We start from the raw sequence: 13244 nt of genomic DNA, 5'->3' as shown, positions 1-13244 counted from the left end.
CATCAGTCCTGGAGATTATGTGAATGAGAAACATGACATCTACCTTGGGCCATTACTATTCTCACTATACATGCTGCCACTTGGTGGCATCATTAGAGAGCACACTGTATGTTTCCATAGTTACACAGATGACACACAACTGCACATCTCTGCCACACCAAATGATGCTGCAGCTATAGACTCCATTACTAACTGTCTTTGGCAATAAATAAATGGATGAGCAATAATTTCTTAAAGTTAAATGAGAACAAAACTGAAATCCTACTAGTTGTCCTAAAACAGAAAGAGAAATGCCGTTTAACAATCTTGGGAAATTAACATTGGATTAAATCTGAAGTTACGAGTCTTGGTCATCCTTGATTCAGATCTATCAGATCATTCAAGTCCCACATCAACAAGGTGATGAAAACTTAATTTTTCCACCTTAGAAACTTAGCTAATGTATGACCATTTATAAATCAAACAGATGCTGAAAAACTGATTCATGCCTTTATTTCAAGCCAACTTGATTACTGTAACGCACTTTTTACTCCGCTGTGCTCATCTGCTGCTGGTTTTCAGCAACAGTTGAAAGAAAGTTAATTACACCCCAAAGCTCTGGAACACACTGCCCACAGCTATCAGGGAAGCCAGCTTGCTGAATAGTTTTAAAAACAAGGAAAGAAAGGATCTCTTCACTTTAGCCTTTAACTAGCTATAACTTTTCTGATACAGGTCTGAAACCTTTGTGCTTTGCCTCGCACTGCGACACTGCTGCACTTCTTTTAAAATGATGTATTTCACTTGATTGTAAGCATTCTTTGTACTCTATTTTTACTTTATTTTACAAAAAAAACTTTATTTTTATTATTATTAGTTATTATGTTTTATGCTGCATAAGCCAAGAAGTTGTACATTATTGAAGCTGCCAAATTGCATAATGGCATTCTCACTCATTTAAGGGTATGTGGTAACAGAGCAAATACAGCAAAGACAAACGGCATAAGAGGAAGATTTATCGCCGAAAAAAAGGAAGTGGGTGTGTGAAAAAAAGAAGAAACAAAATGGAGAGACAAGAGCTAAGAGAAGAGCACGTGCTGCACTACCAGAGCAACCACAGCGCCTTCAACAATCAGCAGAACCTTCTGAAACAACACATTGCCGAGATCAAGGAAAGCGAAGCAAAGCATTGCAGCAAAGGAACAGATATAGAACGAGGAGGGGAGGAAGTAGCAGGAGAGGAGTGAATTTCCCCCAGTGGGGGTCCCTTATGAAGGTGAGTAAGACAGAGCAAATCAAGCACTCGTCTGAGCCGGTCGGTATCTGAACCTTCTAAAATCAGCATCTCCTGTTTCCATTGAGCAGTGGGACACAGTTGGACTCCCCCACACGCCTAATAGGAACCACAGTCTGCGGCTTACACTGACACAAAAATAGAACGTGCAGAACAGATCACTTAAATAAGAACCTGACATGGTGTTATGGTGGGCACAGCAGCTTGTTGTTTTAACTGGTTTGCAAGGTCCTCAGTGATGATTTGATACATTATAAAACACTCAACTTTAAAACAGCATTTTGTAACAGAACAGAACTTTAAAAAACAATGATCAGAATGTAAAAAGAAAGCAAAAGTGGTGCTACAGGGTGGACTAATTAAACCTGCAATGACTGATTTGTTTGGCTGATTTGGGGCACCGACTGGGCGATATCTGTCTGGGAATGTCATTGGTTTTGCAGCTAGTTGGTCATAAACATACTGGACAAATTCGATTTTTGACCTGATGGTGGTGCTGGATGAGAAGTCAGGGGAGCATCATGTGAGTATTATGAATATCTGCACAAAATTTCAAAGCAGATATTTCAATCAGGACCAAAGTGGTGGATAGCCCGACTGACAAGCTGCCATCCCTGCAGAGCCTGTGTTCATAACAGACTTTGCAATGAACACAATAAAATAAAATTATGTACAAGCTTGTAGAGGTTCAGTTTCACTTGTTTACAACACACACAAGGTTTAATAAAACAGAGAACATTAACTCTAAATTTATTTCTCGTCTCATATTTTTGTTCTGGCAGGACTTTATTGTTTTCCTTACGGCAAGACCTCTGCAGCTGCTGCACCTCGTTTGCATACACCAAACCGTAGCCTAGACAGTATATTTGCACAGTGTATCTCCAAACAATCACAGTTTGCTCCAATATGTGTATTCCAGCAGGAGCAGATTCATAGTGGGTTTCATCGAAGTAGGCAGAAAATACAAATTGTGAGGCCAAATTTAATAACTGGGGCAATGTTTCTTATATTAATATATTGTGCACAATGTGACAGCACATAAAATGTATTTTCTACAATAACTGCTGCATGTCTGCTGAATGTGTCTCTACAAAAAGTGAAAATACAAATTAGATGTAACATTATACTATTAGAGAAAGAATAAACAGTGGCAGCGAGCTGCGTATCATATTCTGTTATGTTTCCCTGATGGATTCACTCTCTAATTAGACCCTAGTTTGGAGTTGGCCGATATTTCCAGGCTTCTGATTGAACATTTCAGCCTCAGCAGTACATCTATGTATAATGATAGGTTGTTCATTGTAGCGATAACACAGAGATGGTGTGAGATTGTCCGTGTACTCACCATCAGACCCACACCTCTCCATCATGGCTGGCTGAAATGGCCACAGGACTTTAATGAAGGCCAGCGGGCTGTTTCAGAGTGCACTAGTAGCTGTCGCTCCACCACCCTCTGTTGATTTCTCCAATGACCCTAGACATAAGGACATATCTACGCATGCGGCACAGTTTACCTTCAATGCCTGCAGTATGCAGTGATATATGAACTTGGCACATCATAATGGCATGAAACCATTGATATCACTTGCTGCTCAGTGGCGATACATCACTTAAAGGTCAGAAGAAGACATGGTTCTATCATTCCTTCCAAAGATCTACTCTATATTCTCTCTGAAGGTCAGGTATCTAGGAGAAAAAGCGCAAAGGAAAAGCTGTACAGTCACTGCATGATAAAAAACAAAACAGCTGCTTTTATTTTACTGCATATGTAACCCTTTCACCATAGGCTTGTGATATGAGGAATATTTTATGCTGCACCCAACAAAGTATTAAAGCCCTTTAAACCGCAGTAATTGGTAAAACGGTGAGTCTAGGGTGAACTATGACTCTCACTCTCTCTTGCAAATCAAATACAGAAAACTCAATATGAAAAATGCATGAACGGCTCTGTCTGTGTTAACCTGAGTGCACCTTTTGTTTTAATTTGTTCTTTAAGCAAGCTTGCGTTAAGGTTTGTTGGCAGCCGTAGTGCTGGAGCTCACGAAGAAACAGAACAGCAGAACCTCCTTGTGCAGAGTGAAAGCAGCTCCTGACCCGTCCTGCTCCCCAGACCTCATCTCAGTCTGTAGCGGTCTGAACAGCAGACCATTGTCAGGGCTGTGCAAAACATCTGCCGCGACCGCTGAAATTCACACAAGTCAGGGCATGTTAACCAGCGAGCAGTTCACAGTCCAACAAATACAAAAATACGCTATAAACACGATGTGGTTTGTATCGACTTGCTGCTTTAGTCGTCTCTCTGGCTTCTTGTGACTACACAGAGGTCAACCAGAAATCAAACTCTTTCAGGTTTTTCATTCTCTTAAGTAAATACAAATTATTATTAAGCTTTAAAGGTTCTGAAAACCTTGAAACACTGGGAGAGAGAATCATCTAATGCACATTAACATCAACTGAATATAAGTCACACATTTTATCAGTGATTGGCAATGGCTGATGCATTTATGATCAATGGAAAATACAAAAATCTACATCATTTACATCAGGTTATAACAGGTGGCAGTGGAACACAAAGAGGTTTCACCCAACTGTGATGTGTTGCGTATTTCATGGGTGCTCATTCGTACTGACAGCGTATTCAATTCTCGCAGTGAGGTGCACGAGTGAAACATTCCTCTCTTACTGTCAGAATCACTGTGTTAATGCACTTTTTCGCTTTCTTGACTAGCCTTAGTTGAGAAGATGGACATCACTCTCACATCTGTATGGTGAATATGATGCTACAGCCAGGAGATGTAGGTCAGTTGACGCCGGACCGATGGGTAATCCTAACCCTTTAACTAATCCTCAGCCACTCACACATGCAACACTCAGATTGGCCTGAGACAAACACGTATATCTTGTTTAAGCGGTACAAAAAGTGTCAAAGTGAAGCTATGGTTGTACAGACGGCTTTGTGCCACCGCTCCTGCCAAGAAATACTCCTGCTCATTATCTCCTGCAAAATCACGTCTTTTGCACTTCAGTTAGGTAGCCTGCCTCTACTAGCCTAGTTTTCACCTTTGGAGGGACTAGCTGGTTGCTCCTGCTTTCAGTCTTTATGCTAAGCTATTTTAGCTTACCTAAACCTGGCTGTAGTTCATAGAAACACAGAAAAAAAAAAATCCCATTTCCCAAAACATAAATCTGTGTATTTAGGATGGATGTGGATATTAAACAGCTTTAAAAAATCTTTTAATAGACACTGATCATCCACCTTTTGTATCTTGAGTGCTTTGAATCAACAACACTGCATGACTGCTGTTTTACTTGTAGACTTGCCTCCAAGCATCATTTTCCACTGTTCTCATCAAGGATCACCTTGCTGATCCCTGGAGTCAGTAGTGTGATGGGCGCAAGTTAATTTGGGTCAACTTGAGAGAAGTTAAACACATCACACACAACTCTCCGCCATCTGTGAACAGCCAACCCACAGGGACCAGCCAACTGTTCACATTAATGTGATTTGATGCTTTCTTCCCTGCAGGCGTCCCTGGAGAGTGACCATTAGCAATAGCCACTTCCTTCAGAACAGGATAATGGGAAGTGAAAGATGTTCTTTTGTTTTTTGATGTTTCAGATTGAAGCAGATTTGACCCGCAGACCAAACCGAGACGTACCTGTACCGCTCGTCAGTCATTTATGTGAAATTGCTGCGACAAGGTAATGACTACACGGGTCAGGGAGCCGCTCCCAAGGCCTAATCTTTCAATCGACCCACAAGGTCCAGAGATACAACTGACTCCTGACCTTCCCCAAGCCTCGCCGACTGCATGAGAGGAGGATGCCTGCAGATAATGTGAGTAGACAGCTCAGACCTGTACAGCCACAGCTCTTCATTTATACATCACATCGCCTGGGGGAACCTCTCTCCTGGCACGTCAGAAAACCTCAAACTGTCACGTCCCCCTGGAATCAGCGAACGATGCAATATGCTGCACAAACTGAGGGACAGACCCTGTCGACTCCTGAAGTGGTGGGCATTTGATGAGAGAAGATACGTGGGTACACACGGCGAAGAACACCCATGTCGCACATTGCCATCCGCAGTCCTTTATGTTGTTGACTGGTGAAATTCTTCCCAGCATGCTACAATAACCTATATTTAGGATGTGTTACTTTGGATTTGAGCGGAGCGGGAAGTGTTGCAATTACTTGCAAGAGTCCCTTACTTATAAAACTGGAGTGGGAGGTGGACTGGGAGAGAACAGACAACAGAAATAATGAGCAAAAACAAGGTCACAGCGCAGCCACCACAGTTCAGATTATCATATGAAGAGTGCTGGAGTCACTTTCAAACTACATATGTGTATGATTTCATCTTTACTACTGTTTCAAACCAATTATGAACCCAGGTTATCTACAGTACTACACTGTAAAAATACCACGATTTGATTTAATTCTGCTTTATTATTTTGTAGTTAAACATTTTTTAGATATCTAAAACAGCTGATGTTAACTGGTAGATAGAGAACACACTTATTTGTGACATTGTTGGTTTTAGATCAGGTGATTGGTTAGTGGTGCAAACACACACATATGGACAGAACTGTTTGTGAACATCCAGCAAAACAGTATTTCTATCTACTGTTCTTCCACTGAGAGCATTTTTTCATCCTTTCATCACCAAAGCAAAAGACAAAAACGGCAAAAAAATCAAACACTCCTGATGAAAATGTCTCTCTTCCCTTCACCACCATCTCTGTGATTTCCTGTTTCTCACATATTTGCTTGCCAGTGTAACTTGGCGAGCAAGCCGGCGGTCACAGAAACCTCTACGTGGAACAGAGCCATTTAGTAGCTTTAATCTACATATTAGCACTCTTGTAGCAATCTGTGCCTGGTTTATTGCCTCAGATCTGGACACACATATACACCTAATATTCCTCTTTCTGTGGCTGTAGAACATATATGAGAATTAGCTGTACTAACCCATATTTTTGCTCTGCAGGTCCCCCTCCCCCCTCCTCATACTTGGTAACCATGGTTGCCTGAGGTGTCACATTGTCAACCTTTTTGAGGAAACTAACATTCCTTCCATACTGTACCACACACATGCACCTTGTAGGAGGAAGCAGATTCATTTGTCATGCTGATACTTTCAGTTATGTAATGTTTAATTCATGTTAATCTCTTCATAGCGCACGCAGTGTAAATACAGCACCAGCCAATGTTATGTTGGCTGTACGAGTCACTCATTAAGATAGACATTTTGCCTGAGATGGAGTGGAGCTCTGTACATAATAACATTTTACCCACTTATTCATATGGTTTTAGCCACGCTAGCGGTGTGGTTCTGTGGATGTCGGTCAGTCCACCACTTTGGTCCAGACTGAAATATCTCAACTACTAAACGGATTGCCATTAAATTTGGATCAGATGTTCATCCTACCTAAAGTTTTCCTCTAGGGCTACTAGCAGGTCAAAGCTTTCCCTCTTATCCACTGGAATATCGCAGCATCTACTACATAGATTGTTACAAAATTTGCACAATAAGACATGATAAAAAAAGACACGCACATCCCAGTGCCCAAGAGGATGGTTGCTGAAACAAATAGATCCGCATACGAAGTGCTGCAATGTCTGAAGGGCAGAGCTCAGAAGACTCTACAAAGTTTCATGCGTACATTCATGCTTCCCAGAGGATGAAGTGTAATCTTTTTTGATGATTCCCTTTTCTTTAGTGCCACCATGGGAACGACCAAAACCACAAAGGTTTTCAGTGAAATGCCTCAGCAACTATCGGATGGATTGATGGATCCACACACATTAATGTCCCCTCAAGATGAATTGTGACAATTTTGGTGATTCCCAACTTTTCATCTCATGCCACCATCTGAAAAATTTGAATTTGTAATAGGCCTACCTGAGTAAAAGCTGAACACATCAGCATGTTAGCATGCTGACGTTTGTTTAAGATAAAGCTTGAGCGCTGCTAGCACAGCCGTAGACTCTTGTTTAAAACGAATCTTGAATAATGTGTATTATAGCAAACAGTAACATAAATGAACGCAGAATCTAATCAAACAGGCAAACAGCAGATATAGTTTAACATTTTCTTCTACATCACAGATTCAGCGAATGAAAGAAAAACATGATCCGACTAAGACAACTTGCCACTCGGAGTCCTGGCAGTTTCTGTTCCAGTCCTTGAAATGAAGGGAGAGTCCTTGGATTAGCCAGCTATCAATAAAAACATCGGTGTCTGGCATTACTTTTTACTTCTTGCTTGCAAAGTGGAAAACTGACATCCAACTTTCTTCATGGCAGTTTTCAGTGCCACAGTAAAACAGCATTTCCACCTCTGACTCAATGTCAAGTGAGAAATAGGTCATTATGAAATGGACGAGAGATTAAAAAGGACGTGATTAAATCTCCATCCGAGCCATCACTCAACATAATGAGCACTTCAATAAAATATGGATATGCCAATAAAATATGTATACTTCCAGCAGTCCCCGGTGTTAAACGGACTAAACTTCAGTGTCCAGAATCTCTGGAGTCACAATTAGTTTGTCATGGACCTTATGAATCTGTTTAACGGGTGCATAGGCCGATAATGTGTGCCTGTATCTATTCACACGTGTGAATGTTCAGTTTATAATTCAGACAAAGAGGAGGCAAAACAACAAAGGCGACGCCTCCGCTGTGGTGTAGCGTGCTCTGATTCCTCAGATTGCGAGTGTGATGCTCTTATTAGCGACATCCTGCAGATAGCCTCCCTTCTTCTCTTCACGTCAACAGTAAACAGCTGACACAGTGACAGCGACCATGACGACTCCAGCCTTGAAAAAAATCCACAAATACTGCATTTCAGATGAATTATGCATAGTGAGGCATCTGCTATTCAGCCTAACAAGGGAAAGCAATGTCAATTACAGCACAGACATCTCGTCAAGTATCTCCCATTGTCACATCAGCTCGACGCGGAAGCTTTCATGATCAATGTCAGTCTTTTATTTCACACGGTGTCATTTCCGAACAACTGTGTCAGTGTCATGTTGATCTTACTGCCTGTTTCATGGCTTTACATTAAGTGAATCATTATTCTCCTGAGTTCGGGAGAATACTCCTGTCATGAAATAACTGAACTCCATGACCATGCCAGGATGAAAAATATGAGCTCTTCTGCTGCACTGCTTTTCGAAGGATCACTCTATTGCAGCAGACAGCTCTCCGAGGATAGATGACCAAACTAATATAGCAGAGCAGACTGGTCATTTAAAGAGCCTTGGACCAGAGTACTCAAAAGGTTGAACAGTTACAGAAATTCATCTTCTTCGTCTTAGATCCTGATAATTACTTCTCTCCCAGGGGCTACACATGTGAGCATTGATTCCCTTAAAAGGCTGTCCAAGGCAACGCATATCCTGTCGAGCAGCCGAGAGCTGCCATTGACGGAAAACGATCGCGTGGCAGAGCATCATAGCTTTCTGGCAGACTGTAATTATGTCCGGATTGGTCCTTCACCGCGAAACACCTGCATCTCCTGTGGGCCCATTAGAGGCTTTTGAAAATGAGAGGCAGGATGGCACACACAAACAAGTAGTCTAACCTGACCTTTTGACACCCACAGGAATCCCATGGTCTCTTGTATTGTTTATTAGTCACAACACCAGCCATGACAGTGTGCACTGAAAATAGCTTTTTAAATAAGGGCACAAACGGCAGCCTGCCAAGGCTCGGTTGTAAACCCACCTGAAATTACAGCACAGAGAAGAGCATTAAAGAGGAACATTAGGGAGCGTGTGGCTATTGATTCAAATCAGAGAGGGAGGCAGAAGAGGGGGTTTTACAGCGCATACATAATGAAAGCTACATCAAATGAAATAATTAGTTTTACGGCTTTTGTTTTGGCAGAATATGATTTTCCAACATATTGCTCTGCAGAAGATTGTGCGTTCTACAATCTTTACATCAGCAGTTTAGTTTTATTGTTCGCACGCTCCCAAATGTGCATGACGAAAACGGCAATGCACAGATAAAGAACGTCATGGCGACCATAATCCCGAGTAACACCCGATAAATTCATATCATTACACCTTAATGACTGCAGTGTTTTGACGTGAGGATTGTTCGGGCAGCGTGAGACTGAAGGTGAAAGCATGTGTCGCACACCAGAGGAGCGAGAGTCGGCAATCTCGTAAAGGGCTCACAAGTGCCAGCACTGCAATAGGGCCACAGAGCGAAGCTAGCTAGGTCTCAATTTAAGATAAAGCAATCTTAGCTTCAGCAGATATTTTTTCAACTGTGCTTAAACTTTTCAAACAGCTTTGGTCAGATTATAGTCTCCTTAAACCTACAATAACTGTATTTTTGGGGGCTATTTGTAGGCAGTGGAAACAAGCTGTGAACACAACACTAACATATAAAGTTGCCTATTCACACGTGTAGAGCAACGTTAGCATTCATTTTGCATCAGGCTTGGGTCCACCTGATGAATATTTACCTTTACAGCCCTCTTTTGGTCTCCTGAGGGAAATCTTTAAGTAACTCTCCGTGAGTTTGTCAATAAGAGCGACTCCTGTCTTCTTTCAATTTCAGCCACTGTAATGACAAAAATATTCATTAGAACCACTCTAATAAACTGGGGGAAATGTTTGTATGGTGGAGTTCAGTGACGCGCCCTTCAGCACTCTTGTTTTTGTGTGCGAGTCAGTGGTTTTGAGGTGGTGGTAGGGGGTGCAGTGACAGGTGCAGACACCAGGTAACTGACATGATGCAACCAGACAGGGCGATGAGTCACCCCGACCCTCAGCGAGCGCCTCTGCTTAACCTGCAGCAACTCCTATACGATCACCTATTTATAGCCCTTCCACAGCAGTCCCACAAACCACTGACAGACTGGGAAATCTGGCTTCGCCTGAGCTCTGTTTTGCTCTGAAGCATATTGAAGACACGTTGCTAAATCCTCTGCTGTTTAATGGATGGTTTAATAGGTTTAATGGAAAATCCTAAAGCAGAGAGCTCTAACATATGCAGACTGGCCCCATGATACACCAGGGCTTTCAGCTCTGGCAGGGTTGGACACATTTTATTGTTAATTCTTATTAGACTGTCGAGATAGACTGCGAATAAGAGCATATCCCTGCAAGTCAAACAGCAGACTGTCATGCCTGGCTGACTCATCACCTGGTATACATGCAAGCACTCTCCACAGGATTAACGTGTTGCTCATTAGGACTGCTAATGTTTCAGATGGTAATCCTCTGAGGTGTTACCTCTGAAAAAATGTGTCACATGTTCGTATCAAATTCTGTTAAGTCTGTTTTCATTGTACAAATCAATAATGCAAACAACACTGCTATTATATTTTTTCTTTTTTCTTTTACAACCAGGACTTCTGGCACAGCATCACCACATTAGAGGGAATCCATCATATTAATGATCCCAAGGCCACTTCATTATTCACAGAGAAGCAGCTCGGCTGTCCAAATAAATTATCATTGGTGTTCCATTAATGGAAGTTTTCGAATCTCGCCGCAGAAGATGCCATTAATCTGCACACAGCGCCTCTCCAGAGTGGAACGGTCGGCTACTGTACCACTGCCAGCGATCTGTGAAGAAGAGGAGCTCCCCACCGTCCTCGCTCACTTTCCTTATGTGGGAGGAAGTCCAATTATGATTGACGTTAACTACTGCGGCTCCAGACCGGATCTCTCCCAAGCTGCACACTTTGCATTTTTTATACACTGCTAAAGGGATATGTGCTTACAGGTGAAGGGTAGAGCTACAAAGTGGTGCTTCTGTCTGAAACTGTGGATGAGAAACTCCGACCTCTCGCCTCCTGATGGAGCACTTTCGGCTAATTCGACACATATTGCATTTGTGCGTTGGAAAATTGCGAAGCCAAAAGCCTCTGCCGCTCCCCAGGGACTCCCCGCACATCCATTCCCCCTGCACACACACGTGGGCCAACTCCCAGACACATACTGTTAATATTCTGATTGGACATTTGTAGAAGGACCTTGAAAAGTCACGTACTGTGCAACTTTCTAACACTTTAATGAAATTGCTTCTCATAATGTTGGCATTCACCGACTATTATGTTTTTCATTATGACAGCCTACTGTAGGAGTCAAACTCATTTCCATTTTCTCCGAATGTAAGAGAGCAATAAATCCATTTCCTTTAACGCCCTGCAGACCGCCTGGCTTTACTATCAGACAAATAACTAAAGTGAAGTTCTGTAATACAGCACTCGGAAATTAATTATGTGGCAGCCTGATATCAGCTTTTTATGGTAAACAAAGTGAGCTGTATAAAAGAGCTTTTGTTGTGTTTGTCAGCTCTTAAGCTCAATTTGCTTAGTAGAAATAGCCACTGCCTGAAGGTGCTCAGCTGGATCTGTTATTTATTTCCCCACCTACCCGCTCTTATTCACCATCAACGTTGATTTCCATACTCTCTCTCTCATAACAGGACGTGGCGCTGTCATCGCCTTCCTGGCCAGCTCATTGCACCCCTGAGTCAGGTGGTGAATGTGAGGCAGTATTTAGCTGCGGCTTGCTGTTCTGCCGTGAGTTTTCAGTTGGAGGCTTGCAGCATGCCTCCAGGTCTGGAAGGAGCTCCAGCTTCTGTTCCTGCCAAAATCTTCCCGTGTGCTGAACCTCCTCCTGCTCATGCACCTGAACCTGGCGCTGCAGGGATTGAAGTCCCACAGTTTTCTGCGAACTGACCTCTTTGGCCAAATGGATGAGGTCTTCACGCAGCACCTGATGTCTGCAATAAAAATAACCACCAATCTAAGAACCGCTTGACTCTTTTTGATCTGAGAACAGTGGCACAGATACAACGCTGGTTTGCACTTGTGCTGTAAATACACAAATATCTCTTAATTATGCTGCAAATGTGAACTACGATGTATCCGCAATGGTTTTATTGGTTATTTTTCCTCTTTTCCCTCAGTCCCGTGGGCTGTTTCAGTGGTCAGAGGTGCTCTATTGGCGTACACTTTGTTAGTGTTTAATCAAACAGGAAATAATGCACAGAATGGCCATGTGGGAAAAGCTGCTTAAAGCCTCTCTTTCTTAGCAAAAGCCGGCTAGGCCAGATCAAATTAAGTGGTTTGATACTTTCCTTGCCAATCGGATTAGGCTGATTAATTCCCAAAAGTGTTTAAATGATTAAAGCTGGTTAATGGGCCTCAGGAAAGTTCATGGTGTCAAGAGTTGGCTGTGATATCAAACAGGGGTGGAGGAATGTCAATAAGTGTATGTAAGAACATTTTCTGCTCTTGTGCTGCTATTTGTCAATCAACAGCGCATGAATACCTGCATATTCAGCTCTCATCATCTCTTTGTTTCTCCAAATTACAAGACTCTGAGGAGAAAATGCTTGACAAATAGTGCATCTGCTCTGTAGTGACACAGTGCCTAAATATAGAGCAGAAAATGGAGCAGAAGAAGGGGGCACAGTGAGGACCATAAATATTCACAGTCCATCTACAGAAAAAGCAGGAAAAAGGCCGGTCCAAGGAGAAATCTGCTCATACGCTATGCTTAAAGTAGCACCAGCTATACTGGTTACACCTTCATGCTGCCACATTGGATGTGCTGTGACGGTGAATATTCCTGTGCCATTTTGAAGCAGATCTTCATTCGGACACGTTACTCTGAATCCTGCTGCGAATGCTGATGGAGAGAGACAGACAGACAGAGAGAGAGACAGAGGCAAAGAAAAAGGAATAATGGATAAACGGTTGCAGTTTCTGGTCCCCTCCTCAGCCCCCCTTCTAATATACTCGTCTCCTGAGGGAGTGGTATCCATCACGGAGATGGCAGGGCTGTTATGCCACATCGCCTCGTGCATGTGAACACAAGGTGACTCTGGGAGGGACGCGGCTCATGTGCGCCCAGTCTTATAAATGCAGCCCCATGTTTCTCCTATAAAGTGTCCATCAGCACCTTAATGCATCTCCTAGTGAAAGTGA

The 13244-nt window shown here is 42.6% G+C and overlaps 1 long non-coding RNA gene across 1 annotated transcript; it reads left to right on the top strand.

Annotated features, from left to right (window-relative positions):
- The first annotated feature begins 1057 nt into the window (after window positions 1–1057).
- Window positions 1058–12044, top strand: LOC121618432. The gene is made up of 3 exons (XR_006007441.1): window positions 1058–1255; window positions 4893–5111; window positions 10651–12044. It is a non-coding gene; the product is annotated as an uncharacterized LOC121618432 (long non-coding RNA).
- The last annotated feature ends 1200 nt before the right edge of the window (window positions 12045–13244 follow it).

Source organism: Chelmon rostratus, chromosome 15, assembly GCF_017976325.1.
Source record: "Chelmon rostratus isolate fCheRos1 chromosome 15, fCheRos1.pri, whole genome shotgun sequence".
NCBI lineage: Eukaryota > Metazoa > Chordata > Actinopteri > Chaetodontiformes > Chaetodontidae > Chelmon > Chelmon rostratus.
This window is presented reverse-complemented; position numbering and strand designations above follow the sequence as displayed.